Source organism: Apus apus, chromosome 8, assembly GCF_020740795.1.
Source record: "Apus apus isolate bApuApu2 chromosome 8, bApuApu2.pri.cur, whole genome shotgun sequence".
NCBI lineage: Eukaryota > Metazoa > Chordata > Aves > Apodiformes > Apodidae > Apus > Apus apus.
Genome location: NC_067289.1, coordinates 18274889 through 18290911, shown reverse-complemented (window position 1 = coordinate 18290911; position 16023 = coordinate 18274889).

The window sequence follows — 16023 nt, the reverse complement described above, 5'->3', positions numbered from 1 at the left end:
AGGTTATTTCCTTTTTGTTTTCAATGTGTTCCAGTTGGAAATTCCTCACTCTGAACATTTTCTATGATGAGAGCCATATAAAACTGTAAAAATAAAAAGTAAAAAAGATTATGTGCCAGAATGGGTAACTTAATCCCACCCAATGACAAAATAAGGTGCCTGTCTCTGTATCTGTGAGTTTTATGAATGTATATATAATTTGTCAGTGCTGATACATTTTTTCTGTTATTTTATTAGAGTTGGGCTTTTGGAAGCGGGGAGATCTAAGGTTGGTGTGACCCTAGCTTTCCTCAAACATTGATCCTGTGAAGAAATGTATAAATCTGTTGGAAAGTATTTTAGTTGTTAGCAGGATTTGAAAAGGTTGCTTAATTAGAACTGAAGTTGTCTAACCAGAGCACTGATTCAAAGAACAGTCCATAGTAATCTGGTCTTCTGCTGACTGGCTGAACACTTTTAAGAGTTGGTTGGGACAACACTTTCTGGAAAAGGGAGGAGGTGGTGGTTTTTGTTTGAGGATGTCACAGCAGTTTCTGTTTTTGAGGGTCACTTTTGAGCAACCATCTGCCAGGGTCTGAAGGAGGATGGCTGATGCTCTCCTTCCGTGCAGATTTCTGACATCTGCTGACACAGGCCAGATTCAGACCAATGACCACAAGGTGAAAGGCTCTGTATCCCATCAACAATCTTCTGCTGCATGTTTCTTCCATTGTTAATTTTTAGTATCCTTGAAAACTCACACTGCAGAGCTTCACTGGCACCAGCCGATCATAAAATAAGACATAAGTGTAAATGCATCTATTTTGAGGGGTAGGCAGATTCTTTCAGTCTGATATTTCATCTCCATTCTCAGATATGCAGCATAATTTTTTTTGCCTGTTTACAGAAATGAATGACATATCATAGTCTCCAAGTTTTATTTTCTTCTCAAAGTTTTTTAGACATAGTAAAGGACACAATCCAAGAATCTAAAATGTAATTACAGACTTTGCATCTCCTGTATGACCTGTCAGAAGTCTGCTCTCCCTTATAAAGCCATTGCAGCATATACTTAATGTCAGTTTGATAGAAGAAACACTTTCATAGGTTCTTCTTGATTGACAGATTTAAAATGAAATCAGTTCCTAACTTTAAAACCTATTGTTATTAAGTCTCTGTTGCTATTTATGTTAGAAATATGTGTGTGTATGTCAAAACAATATATCAACTTTGCTGATTGGCTGCACCTAGATTATGTTACCAAGGCAACGGAACAATTGCTTTTAATCTTTTCTAAATTGTCGTATTTGTTTGTTTCACATTCCAAGTTTCATATTTAATTTTTAAAAGCAGAAGTGGATGATTATTTGTAACATATTTTTTAGACCATTAGTGCATTCTGCATAATTTATGAAATGTGCACAGACATTTGCTTTCTGTCAAGATTTTAAAAAGTAAATAATTACATGGAATGTTTTAGATAAATATCTATTACTGTTTTACTGGGTACACAACCAGCTTTTCAGTGTGATATATTTCATACTTATTGGTTACTTCTGAAGCAGTACATAGTGGATTAATCTGCTTCACAATTTGGATATCTTCTTAGATGGCAAGATCTTCATGTAGGACCTATGTCCTTCTTTTTTTGTAATGTCAACTGCATTGTTGGCACTGTCAAAATACAAGTAATTACCTTGTTGTGATGCTTTCATATTTTAATTTGGAAAGGTACCTCTCAACCCAACTTGAAGAATTTTCATGAATTACAAGAGAGATTCTAAATCCCCAGTATAGTCTGGACAATATTTTTACAAGAAACCCTTCCTGCTCATGTCTGGAGGTGAGCTTTGGTTCTTCAGTATGTAACTCAAATAGGAGTTATTGAAGTTTGTGATTTCTTCTCCTGTTTGGTTATGAAGCAAATCCCAATCAGCTTTTAATACTTAGTGGAATCAGGATAAATCTGTGAGATTCTTGATAAAACTTCATCTGTGCAAATTAATCCCAGCTGATGTTATCTCAAATGGTGATGAGTAAACTCTTTTTAGCCGAGGTTTTGTGGGCTTGACAGAGTCTTGATTTATGACAGTAGGGATCACCTCAGTGTTTCTTGGTCAGTGTATTTCAGTTGTCTATATGCATACATACAGGTAGACTCTCATAATTTGGGTAAGATTATATCTGTTCTTACATACATTTACAGTGAAACTTAGGAACAAGGTGTACCCAAAAGATAATGGTGGCTTTCCATCATCCTGCAAAGTAACATTGGAAAGGCACATGCTTGACATTAAGTTCAGGCTTAAGTGGGCCTGGGCAAGAGGTGGTGTCCCCATACATGTTTTTCCAAAGTGATAATCATCCTACAAAAGTGTCAAGTGAAACACAGACCAATGTATAACTTTGGAGCAAGCTTTCAGTTATCTTTTTCCTAAAAATGGGGATCTCACATTGAATCCTTTCCCTAGAAACTTGTCTAATGTGTTATTAAATCAAAAGTTACGTTTATGAATATTAGTGCCCCGAGCTTTGCTGATGGTTTGTTAAAGAAATTAAAGTATTCATCACAGGAGAGGACTGGCTATGTATCCAGACATAATTCCAGCAAAATGGTAGGTTAGGTCTGTTAGTTGATTACATCAACTTGGTTATAAGAGCAGAATGTGTCTTCTAGTTAAGAATGTATCATCATGCTTATTGGGAAATATTCCAATACTCTTCAGGTTCTTTTTAGTAGATGGCAAAAGAAGATCAGAGAGATCTTACACCTGTGCACAGTTCCATTGTCCTTTGCCATATTATACTGAAATGTTCTGTAACTATAACCTCAATAATTGGATAATTACTGCACACAGAGTGTAAAAGAGCATACGTTACAAGAAATTTTATTGCTAAAGTAAAGAAAACATATTGTTGATATGACTACAATGGAGAGATTTATGTTGAGAAAGATCAACAAATGCAAATACAGACTCGCCAGGTTTTACCTGAAGAATGAGAACAAACATTATATTTCAGCAAAAAGGAAGAAATGCACTTAGAGGTCTCTTGGCCAGTTCTTCAGGAATCAGTTTTCACAAGGATCATGGTTTGTGTTCCCAACCCACTCTTTGATGTTATCTAACCATTGTATCAACTGTTTTCCTGTTAGATTATTTTGAAATGCTTTCCAAGGGCTTGTATAAATGTAAATAGTTAGGCATTTTCTGAGTTCAAGTTACAGCTCAAATAAATACAATTGTCTTGATTTTAATGAATAAACTGTGCTGTATTAGCACTTCCAAAGACTTAGAATTTTAAAAGTAGAAAGTGTAAATAATTAAATTCTGATAGTATCGCCTACCTGAAACTATGGAAATATTGGAAATGATGGCTGTAGGATAGAGCATTATTTCATAATAATAAGGTGGTGTGATCAATGAGCACCTGTAACTAAAGGGAAAAACCATGTAAATTAATTAAACATGTAGTGAAACTTTGGAACAAAATCTATGTCCAGTGATAATGGTGATCATAGAAATATATTGAGTTCAATATAGGCTTGAATGGAAGAAACGTAACACGTTCTTAGGGGAATTTTTGGCAGAGCAAGAACTCATGGGCCATGTCCTGTTGAGGAAAGAGTAAAAGAGGTGCCAGTGTAAAGAGCATGCCAAGATCTTCTAGAGTAACCTGAAGGTCATTTCAGGGCCTGAAAGAGTTTTAGATACTTTGGCACTCACACTATTTGATGCCAAGGGGCAGGTGTAATATCCACCTACGTCTGTGAAGTATTTGTGTGCTATTAATCCTATTCATCAAACAGAAAGTGGCTCAGATAGAATATGACTGTTCCTGCATGAGTGAATGTAACGAGCGTGGAAAATGATACAAACCTAGCCCTTTCATGTTATAATATTCATCTGAACTGGCACAACATGAGTCCACTTTTACAACAAAGACTGGACAGAGAATGGGAAAGGAACACATGTCAACTATTCTCACAACAAATCTAAATAATCTAATCTGGTGTGTGGTCCTGCTCAGAAGCTTGTCCAAGTCTGGTTACAAAATTACAGTGTATTTTTTTATGGTAACACGAAGAGCTGCAGTATGCTCTCTAAGAAAAGACTCAAGTTTGCAATAGTTTTGGTTGGTATTAAGGACTTCAGTCAGAAGAGCACTTAAAATTGTTAGATGTCAGAAACTCTTTAATTGAAAAAAATCACAGCTATGTTCTATACTTGAGTGGTGTCATTTTTTCTCATCCTTTAAATGTGCCAGGCATGGGTCTTTAGCATACTGTGGGTTGGAAGAACCACTTTTGAACACTTTTTCCAAGTACACGTTCTGTACTTTAAAAAGCAGCCAGTTCCACCCCCTTGCTGTCTGGCTTTTTACACTGAATACAATATTCATGAGAAAGATCAGATCGACAGCCTCAGAGAACAACACCCTCTCTGCACAGAGCAGCTGCTCAGTGGTTCATCCTTCTGCCCTCCCTGGGATTGTGCTTCAAACCTGTTTTGAGGACACCACTGTGGGGAGTGTGGGAGCAATGGAGCATCACATCCCTCTGATTCCCTGCATGTCTTATTACACTATCTGTTTGTGACAACTGTGAGGGTGACTTTAAACTCTCCCCGTTGGGAACTGGCCTGTGAACACTTCAATGCACTTGCCAGGGGCCACGCAGTGTCTACCATATAATGCTGCCTCTTCGGGACAGTTGCATTGTATTCAAACTGGGATCTAGAATTGCTTTTATCTGCTTTAATCTAGCTGAGTCACCCTTGTGACTTGCAGACTTAATGCCTTGCTGAGGAGGTGCTTTGTGTCTTTCTGACTCACCGCACCTGGAGCTGCTGTGTCACCTCTGTGTGCCTTGCACCTTGCTGTGTGGTGGCACCATGGCTTGCTGAATCCGTGCTTTGTGACTTGCTAAGTTGCATCTTGCTTAGGTGCCACTCACAGTCTTGACTTTGCGACTTGCCAAGCTGTGACTTTGTGACACATCCACCATCCCACCCGTTGCAGCATGCCTGGCTGCTTGCAGTCGACTGTGCGTGAGACTGTGGGAGAGCACTGTCTTGCCTCAGCACGATTTTAAGACTTTGTCAAGAAGCCTGGGAAGTATTTTCAGGTTGATGCCAAAGCACAGAGGGCAGAAAGTATGAAGATAAGGGCCCGTGCATTACCAAGTGCATTAGATTGTCTCCTTTTTTTAATCTGGTATTTTCTGTTTATCACTTGCCCTGCCTCTGGTCTGTTGCTGTCTTCCCAGGTTTTGTTTCTACTGGCCCTTTTATAGATAGTTTCTGAGAGTTTTCCATCAGGCTTCCAAAGTCCAATATTGCACTGGAAACTGATTTGTCAAGTCTCATCTGCCTATGATACCACAGCCATGGTGAGCTGGAGCAGGGCTGGGTTCTTTCCGCAGCTGGGACTCATCTTGCCATGTTTTCTTATGCCGCATAGCAGCTACATCCTTGCCTCTCCCTCATGCTATTGCTGATGAAATCAGGCTCCTGATACCTTCAGAATACCTGCCCATCTTTTGTGTGAGATGCAATGTTCTCAGCAGGCAGCCTGAAAGCTATGGGAGCTACTGCAAATCTGGTGCAAAAACATGAGCTACAGTAGGATGTATCCTGTGGCTTGTTCACAGAGGGATAAAAGCCATTGATATTTTGTATAGATGAACCTATGGAACATAATGTCTCACCTTTCTTAAAGTACAGATATCTCAGTCCTCCACGCACTCCCCAAGATGACGACCCTCAAAAAACTAGCTGCTCTGAGCGGTCCAGCCTGGCAATGCTAAACCAAAATTCACTTTCTGTGTTCTAGGAACACAAAGGTTAAAGAATTCCCTAGAGCTAGCATGCTGAAAAGCAAGGTAGAGTAGCACAGCACTAGGATGGCTTTGTGGTTTATAATATGTCAATTTGTACAGTAAATAGGGTCTGTGTTTAATGCTCCCCTGCAGCGGTGACTATTAATAATAAAAGGCCTTGAAAGGGACTGAACTTTCATGATAAAGTATTTCTGACAGCTAGCTCCTCAGCACAACAACTGTTGTCCCCAGAGACTCATTCAACATTCATTTGAATCATGGAGAAAGAAGACCTGTTTGGAAGATGTTTTTCTGGAGTGCAGAGAGGTACTTTGATCCTAGCTCAGATAACAGCCTCTCTACCTGAGCGGATTTTCGGGTAGATGTATCCTTCAGCCCAGGTAAGCCTCAGGGGAGGCGTCTGGTTGACCTCAAAGCTCAGGCAAGGCATCTGATACCTGAGGGAGGGTCTTTGAATGGGCAAGAAGACCTGGCATCACGTTTTATCATTCTGTCAGTCTCTCGTTTCTGGCGTGAGACACTGCACACAGGAAGGGAACTCCTGAAGGGATTCAAGTCGCACCTTGAATATTTTTTTCCCCATTGTAAAATAAAAAGGAGGCAGAAAGCCAAAATACTTTGATTAGATTTTTGTCTGCACTATTGTGTTTTCTCACTGCCCTTAGAGACTACAAAGCACTTCATTTGAAATCATGACCCTGATTTCCCGAAGCTGGAGCAAAAAGCAAATACCTGATACTTGATAAACTTCGCAGAGGAAAATGAAACAATTCATATGGTGCCTATAAGAGCTACAGTGATGGGCATTATGGATATCCCTACAGTAAACAGTGGTAGTTGCTGTGAAGTGTGCCAAATTCTCTGCCACTTATGCAGACAAAAATCCAACTGAAATTAATTTAAGCTTTGTCAGGGTTTGATCTGATAAATATTACTGTGTTTTTATTCTTTCAATGCTGGTTCATGTAAATGAATGTGCAAAATATTTGGGATTTCTTGACTGCAGAAGAAGTGACAAGACACTGATTTTTCAAAACTGATTTCACTTCAGTAGTTCTTTTTCTCCTATACCTGTCTTTGTGTCATAGAGTTAAATCCAGACTAACCCGGATAAAGGTTGCAGTAATTAAATTTTTCATTTTTTACTGTGAGGCCATTTGGAGACAGCCTCCTTAGAACCTGCTCCTTCATTTGTCATTCTCACTCAGCCTCAAAATATCCCTTGATCTGGAATCTCACATTATGCCCTTTATACCACAACTTCTTAAAGTAATATGTCTTTCAGTGATAAAAACACTTGCTGAAGCTAATATCTTGTAAGACAGGAGATCATCTCCTTGTGTTGATTGCCTTCTAAACAGCTTCAGAAAGTTTTTCAAAAGAAATGGGAAAACTGCTGATCATGGGCTTTTTGAACTTAATTAAGAATAAAGACAGTGGTGCCATTGTGGGAAAACAAATGGAACAAGTGCTTAAAAAACCCCTGAAACTTCAGCTTAGTCACAGTCAATACAGACAGGGGGTAGTCAAAGATGGATCCAAAATTACCACTGGGTTTTCAGTCCGAGAGCAGGTTGCGTATTTTGCGACACCCAAGGCAGAGAGCAGCCCCTTTCTGCCGGGGTTTGGCAGCTCTCCATGCTGTTATGTGCAGGGGCAGGGAGGAATTATTTTAACTGTCAAGTTCAAGAGAAAAAGACTGTGGAGTATCTAGCATGGATGGCAGCTCTGCACAGGGGTGGCTTTTGGTGTTTCTGAACAAAAACCCGTTTGTGAAGAGAACAGACATGCAGAAAGTCCAGCCCTGCAGCCAATTTTCAGTGGCTTTAACAGGAGCTTGTCTTGCATAAAGACTAGGGACAAGCCAGCTGCGGTGCACACACACGAAGGTGTCCCGTGGCTTCCCGTGGGACTGAGATGTGGCAGAGAGGCAGCAAGGTAAAACAACCCTGCTTTGGAAAGTTTCAACTTCTGAAAGAGGCTTTGGAGAAGATGTTTGAGGATGAAGGATTTCTGTGGTGCTTTTGTACGTAGTTTACACAGCCAACCTTTTAAACTGCTAACAGAGTACAGAGCCTAGAAACATGCACAGTTGCTCTAAAGGGTTTTGTCCTATTGAGTCATTACATTATCTGAGTATAAACCAAAGAGTTTTCAGCTCTGAATTATTTAGGTGAAAGAGTTACCCCTAGGCCAGGTGCTCTACTTAGGGAGATGGTGAAATAAATTATTCAGAAGAGGAGACAGGTAAAACAGATGGGAAAGGCAGCCAAAACAAGACACCCAGAGGGCAGCTGTTTTACAGGTCCCCTGTGAACCACCTCACTTACTAAGAAGGCTTGGTAATGAGTCAAGCAGGGGTGCTGAAAATTAACTTTGTCTTGGTAATTTGTGTGATGGTCGCAGGGAATACAGGTACTGATGCCTAGAAGCTATCACCACTGTTTAAGCCTGTGCAACTCATGCTTTAAAGTTAGAGAGTTAATCTTAAAGGATTTAGGACAGAGGTTCCTAAATTATTTGAGTTCAAAAATGAGCCTCAGTGGGAAGAGGAAGAATATACTCCTCAAAATATTTACTCAATTAAAAAATTGACATTTTTCAAACAACTTATGCTACCATATCATCCAATTGCATATTGTCTTATATATCCAGATTTCTAATTTTAGTTTAACTTGAGCAATTTGGAGTAAATTTTTTGAGGTAATTTGAGATTCTTACTACCTCTGTTTATGGTCATATGTGTCAATTTTCATAGAACCCATCATTTCAACTATGATAAACAAAGCCTTTTAATATTAAAAGTACTCAAATAGTCCAGGAACTTATGCCAAAGCAATGAAAAGTTCTAAATTATCTTGCCATTTTTTACTGACAAGTGAATATTTTTCTGGCTTTTACTGTCAGTCAGTGTTTGATTCTTTTGCTAATGACAATCACTAACTTTACTGATGGTTGGCAATGTAAGAGAAGTGTCATGAATGTATATGAAAGCTGACACAATTTTTTTAAGGAGGCGAAATAAACAAATTGCTACAGTTCTGACTTCCTTTCCCATAATAGGTCACAACCTCATACAAATAATCGCTGTGGTTATGAGGGAATAAATTGCCTGTGCAAATAGCAAATTAGGTGTGTAATTGTCTGTGTTTGCCTGTGCTGTCACACATTTTTTGTGAATAGGAGAGGGGTACTTTTCTTTGCCCTGGAAACATGGTCTCACTAGGGATAAGCTTTTACCAAGAAGAGACTCTCTCTGTCCTGCTTTTCTGCCCAGGAGCGACTGGTGAGGGGTACAAGAGAGGAAGTAAAACCGTGATGAAGAGGTGAGAAGGAAGGAGAAAGGAAAGACCCAAGCAGGAAAAAAAGGGAAACAGTTTAAAGATTTAGCTAAAGAAAAGCACAGTGAGGAATGAATACTGGTGTGTCAAACATTGGGTGATCTTCCTGCTATGATTTCATCAGCCTGGATGCTGGCACCCTATTTGAAAGTGGCACCAAAAGTTGCCACATCCCCACTGTCTTACTGGAGAACCTGATTTGCTGCAGGACTTTGAAAATTTCATTTTAGCTCTATTTTCTGTATCTCTTCTTTGTCACGTTACCCAGTATGATTGAGCCCTCTGGGTCCTCTACTTCTCCATTTTATGTTCATGCCACTTAGCATAATAAATCCTCAGTCTTACTGGGGCTTGGCTGCAGCTGTAGCACATCTAATACTGCTATAGAGGTAATTCTTGCAGAAAGCACATGTGTACATAGATCTGGTAAAGCAACACCTTCACTATGATCTTGAGGTTTTGTTTCTATGCAGAAAAGTATTAATGGAGAAAGCATATTAATATAGGCTATAATAGTAATGATTTTTCAGTTAAGGAATTGTCTACTAGAGACCTTTTAAATGTAAATATTAATTTTTTCAGGTATAGAATGTCTTTTGTTGAAGTAATGAATTTATGATGTTGCAATAAATTGTGTGAAAATGAATTAGCAGCAAGACGCATGATTGTGGCTTCACTAAATTTCCAGACAAAACTGTTACAAAAGTGAAACCCATTATTTCATCTCAAATTTCTGCAGTTAGCACTGAAGGGCTCAAACTTACCCATATAAAGAGTTTGGTTTTTCTTTTCAGTTTTGATCTAATGTGAAAGTTCTTCTCAAGTAACCCTTCACTTAATTATGGCCCCAAATATGTGCAAAATACCTTCTTTGGCATCCTAAGGAAGTTTCTTTTGTTGTTTTATAAAAGTTTTAAGAAATATATTGTTAGATATTCTTGCTGTCTATAGGCTCTTCTCTGAGCTGGCATTCTGTTTGTACTTACTCAAGATTTTTTTGTAAGACCAAGAATTTTGCTTAGTTTCTAGTTAGACAAGTGTATATGTGAGCTAAGGATGACAGTCAATACATCTTTTCACTTCCTTTGTACCTCCTTTGATCTCCAAGGAGGATTTTGCCATCCTCTTCAAAGCAAACCATATCTGCTGATGTCCATCTTTTCTGATTCCCTCTTGATATCTTTCCTTCTTTGTGGCCATCATTGTGGCTTCTTGACTTCTTTCATTTGGTAGATAACTCAGATATAGTTGAAGTATTTACTCTTCTTTCATGTCTCTGTTTTCTTGTCCCTGTTCTCATCTTATTACCATTTTAAGTAGCCTTCTTTTCTGGCTCTTTCTCCTAAAACTGCAGAAAAATTTTGTCTCAGCTGTCCTCACAGAGCTGTCCCTATCTGCAGCACTGCAACATCTTTCTTCCCTTCACAGCCCTGGACTATGTCCTCTGCTGTCATTAGGAGAGTTCCTCTCTTCTAGTGACATCTTGGATCCTCTTTGTTCACTCCTTTGCTGATCTACCTCCTCACAAAAAAAAAATCTTTCTGGTCAAAACTCTGTCTCTTGTGTCTTGAGTCTTTCTTTGTTCTTTTATGATTGTTGTTTGTACTGATCTCTTCATTTGATACTAATTTCCTAAGTGATATCTTTTACTAACTTAACTATTATCTCTAATTTGCATATCTGTCTGTTCCCTATGCCACTTTTACTTCTGAATAAATGTTTTTTACCCAGCAAGGATATCATGTAAATACTACTCAGAAGCTCTTTTCAAATCATGTGATCACCTTGAAATTCTGTTTCTTTAGTCTAGTTGGTGTTTACTTTGAATTTTGATCCTAGAGGAAAAAAGCATATATATCTATCTGCATGAGCAATGTGAGTTAAATTACCCAGTAGCTCAAGAAGGGATTGTGGTTTCACCTCATTAAAAGGTTTTTCTCTTTTCTTATCAGGCTTTATAATCAGTAAATTAGAAAGATCACAAGTGTCATCTCCCCAGTCCTGGGGCAGTATGAAGCAAAACAAGCAAGCTATTCTCTTAGCAACTGCTTGCTATGTCAGTGCAGAGAAAGGAGTTTTCATTTAGTTTGCTGAAAAACAGCATCATCTGCATAGAAAATATAATGCAGCTAACAATTTGGGATAAACTATGGAGAAATGGGATGTGCCAGTAAACAACCACCTAGTTATTAATGAGACTGAAAAACTCCACATTTCTTTCCTCATTTTTTGAATGCTTGTTCCAAGATATTAAAATATTTATTAAAATAAATGCTAAAAAATATTTCAGATGTAACATTAAGACAAACTAAACTAATTCTGCTCAGATATGTGAACAATTCCATAGCTTTGCAGGCAGATATGGCTGTAATATTATCCGTCAATGAGTGATACTTATTTAATGGTTGCCACCAACATTGACTGGGTTGTTTAAACAAAGGTGTCATTTATCTGTTTATTTTGAAAGCTTAAAATAATGCCAGTAAATAAATTTGTAATATTTGTCAATGCATTTAACAGTATTGAGTAAAATTATTCACTATTGAGGTCAATAGAGTCAGGATTTCACTCACCAATTCCCACAAAAAGGTCTGTTGTATGGATGATGAACATCTGGATTGAGCTAATGGAAGATTTTCCCACATGATTTGCTATCACTGTGGCACTGTAAATAAACTTGAGGAAATAATTTCATTCTTATTTGATTCATTTTACTGTAAAATTGCTTTAATAAAACAGAAAAAAAAAACCACTTAAAAAAACTAAAACTAATCTAAAAGTTTTATTATAATGAGAGGAAGTTTCTATTAATGCTAATACAACTCAGAAAATAGTGATACTCCTGATGTGACTGAAAAGGCTGGTGCTGGGGCTGGTTTTTTATGAGTCATTAAAGTAGACATTTTTTTACTCTGTTCCCATTGAAGTGAGAGGGGAAAAAAAAAGCTCATACAGCTGAGATCAGGTTTAGGCTGACAAGACCAGGGTGTTCCAGTGGTAAACTATACGAGGAGTATTTAATAATAAAGATTATTGACAGTACTACTGACAATTTAATGATTTAGATTCAGGTTTATCCCAATGCACATGCTTTTTATATGTGCACAGCTTCATCTTAAAATAATATATGAGACACATTATATTCACAAGGAGTAATTATTGAAAATCTGAACTTACATGTTGAAATTTTAACCAAATCCTGTTTCATGGGAAGGTTAGTATGCTTAGGAACCTTTTTTTTTTTTTTTTTTTTTTTCCCCAGAGCTGGAAGTACACCAGAGGTTGGATTTGTTACTGACTTTCCCTGACCCATTATGAAATATTCCAAATTTGGTAAGTACTTGTGGAAATTAAAATATATCACATTTATAATTTTTTTTACCCTTTTGGGTGGACATATTTCTTGAGGTGGATCCCTCTGGCCAAGTTCTTTGATCATGGCCTATTATCCTTCTTGAAGCTTATTTGTGTGGATGAAAAGCTTTGTACCATGCCAACACCAGCTGTTATTATCAGTAATCTAATGTTTCTATGAGTTACTCACTAATACGTCCCAATATAATTGTTGGGTAAGATGTGGTTTCTACTGTGACTAGGAAAATTTTCAATCTCTTTGCTGTCACTAGTGTTCAAAATTTGCAAAGTTAACTCCTGTGAGACAGGTGAAATGCCCCAGGTTTTGAAAGAGTTTCTCTGCACTACATTATTTAAGGTAAAATCCTGTTGCACATAAGTCAATAGATAAAATTACTTTAACTTCTGTTGTCAGGCATTTTCTGAATGACTTTCAGGAGTGAAATGCTGGATTTCCAGAGACCAACCACATCATTGTGGTGGACAGCAGGTTTTGTCCAAACAGGGCATTCCAGGACTTACATTTGCACTTTTCTGCTACTCTCTCTAGAGGTTCTTGACTAGAAATAGTGTGTGGGACACCTCTTAGTCTCTGTGCAGTAATGTTGAGGTGAGAATTTTGTGGGCAGGCAGGCATAGCTGGGAGTCCAAATACAAGGTGAGTGTGTGTTCACATCATGTTCATGCTACACAGGCTTACATTATCCACCTCTTCTTATTTAGTCATGTTTGTCCCCTCCCTTTTACACCTTTATATTTGAGGTTGCAACAATGTCAAAGTAATTCTTGAAAGCTTTCAAACTCAACATTAGCACATTCAAACCAAATAAAAAGGAAGTGAGACTGTGACTGAAACGGAGAGAGATGTTTACATTCTGGAGCAGCAGGGTTGTGGAAGGGTTCTGTGATATTGTACAGCTCCTGTGTGGTTTCCTGACAAGTGCCAGAGTCTGTACAATCTGTCATGGCAAATTCCAGCAAAGTGGCAATAAATACTGGCGTCAAGTGAAGACCCACTATTTCCACCTTGATGGACCTTCAAAGTTTTTAGATCATGACAGAGCAAAGAGGGAAAGGAAGAAATCACCATTTCTTAGGGCCTGTTTCCATGCAAATTCTGGCAAACCACATTCTCACTGGCCAGCTGCAAAATAAAATGTTTTCATTTAACCAGGCCTTAAGGAAGGAGAAGTTATATTGTCATGGGGGTCCATTTGTCTGGGAAATCTATGGAATAACAGAGATAGGAAAATGATGAAGGAAAGAAGGTTACAGAGGCTCACTTGGATGGATTTGTGCAGTGTTTTCTTCCAATGCCCCCTAGTTTCAAAGGGGACATAGGCAGGGTGGAGGAAAGCCACTGGTGAACAGCCTATGCATACATAATGTGTGCAAAGACTGCTTGGTCTGTTGAGATATGTAAGGGACTGGTGATTAGCTGTTGTTGAGCTGGAGCCCTGAACACAGGAAGGACATAAAAGTCTTGGAGTGAGTCCAGAGGAAGGTCACAAAGATGATCCGAGGGCTGGAGCACCTCTCCTATGAAGACAGGCTGAGAGAGTTTAGGCTGTTCAGCCTGGAGACGCTTTCCTTACTGATTTGTCAGAGGGAAGCTTGAAAATGTGGTTGTTCTGTGACATGAAGGTTTAAAGACCAGAAGGCTCATGATTTTGAAATCATGAGACATAGGATGATATCACTCATAAAGCAAGATACATGTGAACAGAGGGAGAAAACACATGATAAGTGGAATATTTTCAAAGTGGTTTTGCTTTGATGGAAAAATACAGTAACACACGAAACCTACTGACATAAAAGGCAGCAAATATTTTAGCTTTCATATATATAAATGTATATGTGGAAGCTGTTATTAACATGCATCTTACTATAATGATTCATACAGATGTTAAGCAGGATTATGAGACAACTAAAGGCATAACCATGCTCTTAAATCATGCTGTAGTGATCAAACAGTTCTGTGCAATACCCTAGCTATTTCGTACAACAAGATAAAACATGATTAGTGCACATTACCAGTGTGGTAAAATGAAAATAATCTCAAAGCACACATTACCCAAGCAAAGAGTACTGAACTGAAATAGAGCCAAGTAATAAATTTACACTCATCAAAGAAGTTATTAAAAAAATGATTGTGAATTTCATCAAATAACTAATGTGTACTTGTATTTGCTGATTCAACAAACATCTAAACGCTGCTTAATTTTAAGCATGTTAGGTAATAGTTTTCAATCAGGGGTCTACAGACACCTGGAAATCCATGGTCGCCTCCTAAGAGCACCAATGGAGGCAAGGAAGAAAAATAAGCCTTTTAAATTCAGTATTCTGCTGTTAAGTTTATGAGAGCAGCATATAAAAAAGGGCAGACTGGTAATATAAGTAACCCGCCTCCTTGTCCGTCCAAAAGCTTAAGCTTGTGAAATTATGGAATTAAAGCACTGTAACCAAATTGTACATTCATGCAACTTGTCATTATTTCACATACTAATTTTATTGTTACCGTAGTTATTATAATAATTTAAAAGCTGGCTGTATAAATGTCTATTGCATATGTTATACAGAACAAAATCAGAAAGCACCATGGAATACAAATAGATTCAACACTGAGTTGGAGATAATGGAAAACACACTGTGGACATTCTTCCCAAGTGACATCATGACACAGAAATTAGTGAAAATTCATGTATTGATTTTAAACCTTTAAAATGTTACAGGGTGGCAGCTACTTTCACTAATACAATTCACTGTACTCTGTCCTTACCCATTGTTCTGTTCAACAAGCCATTCAGTTAATATGAAAAATGATGAACCGACTTAGCAATTTATGTTGAACCCTTTCACAGAGCAGCAACACATGTGACAGCAATGACCTGACAGGTGCCTGTAGCTTGCAAAGAGATGTGAAGAGCATTTTCACTATAGAACCACTGTGTATTCATACCCAGGTAGAGAGGTGGGGCAGGGTTTGGAAATAAGGATTATCTGAAACACAAGAAAGATGATCTAGTTGATTAGGTATTAACCAGTAGTTGTAAGACTGGAGTTAAAACTAATTTGGATAACATTTCCTCCTGAAATTCTTCCCTGTTCTGCTATATAATTGTCCTGTGGCCTCCAGAGAGTCATGCAGACCTAGAAAATCTGAAGGTATTCAGGCTCCTAATTTCCCATTGAAAGCAATGGGAAGAACCTAAATACCTCGGTGATAAAGTCTTAAATCTTTGAGTTTGCTTCAACTCCTCTTGTGTAAAATTGAGATAAATGGTGCCTCTCTGAGAAGGTGATCATTTAGAAGGTGTGAGGTTTTGAGATATTATGGTGAAGAAGCCATGGAAGTAGCTAAAGCAAATGGTTTTCCCTAGGTAGAGCCTTTAAGCCAGCATGAAGCTTTGGCTGTTGCAGTATTTGTAAATCTCAGCAGTAGTCTGGATTTTCATTCTGCTTCTGTGAGCACTCTGTGGAGACTATCTCTGGTGTCAGTTGTCATTACAG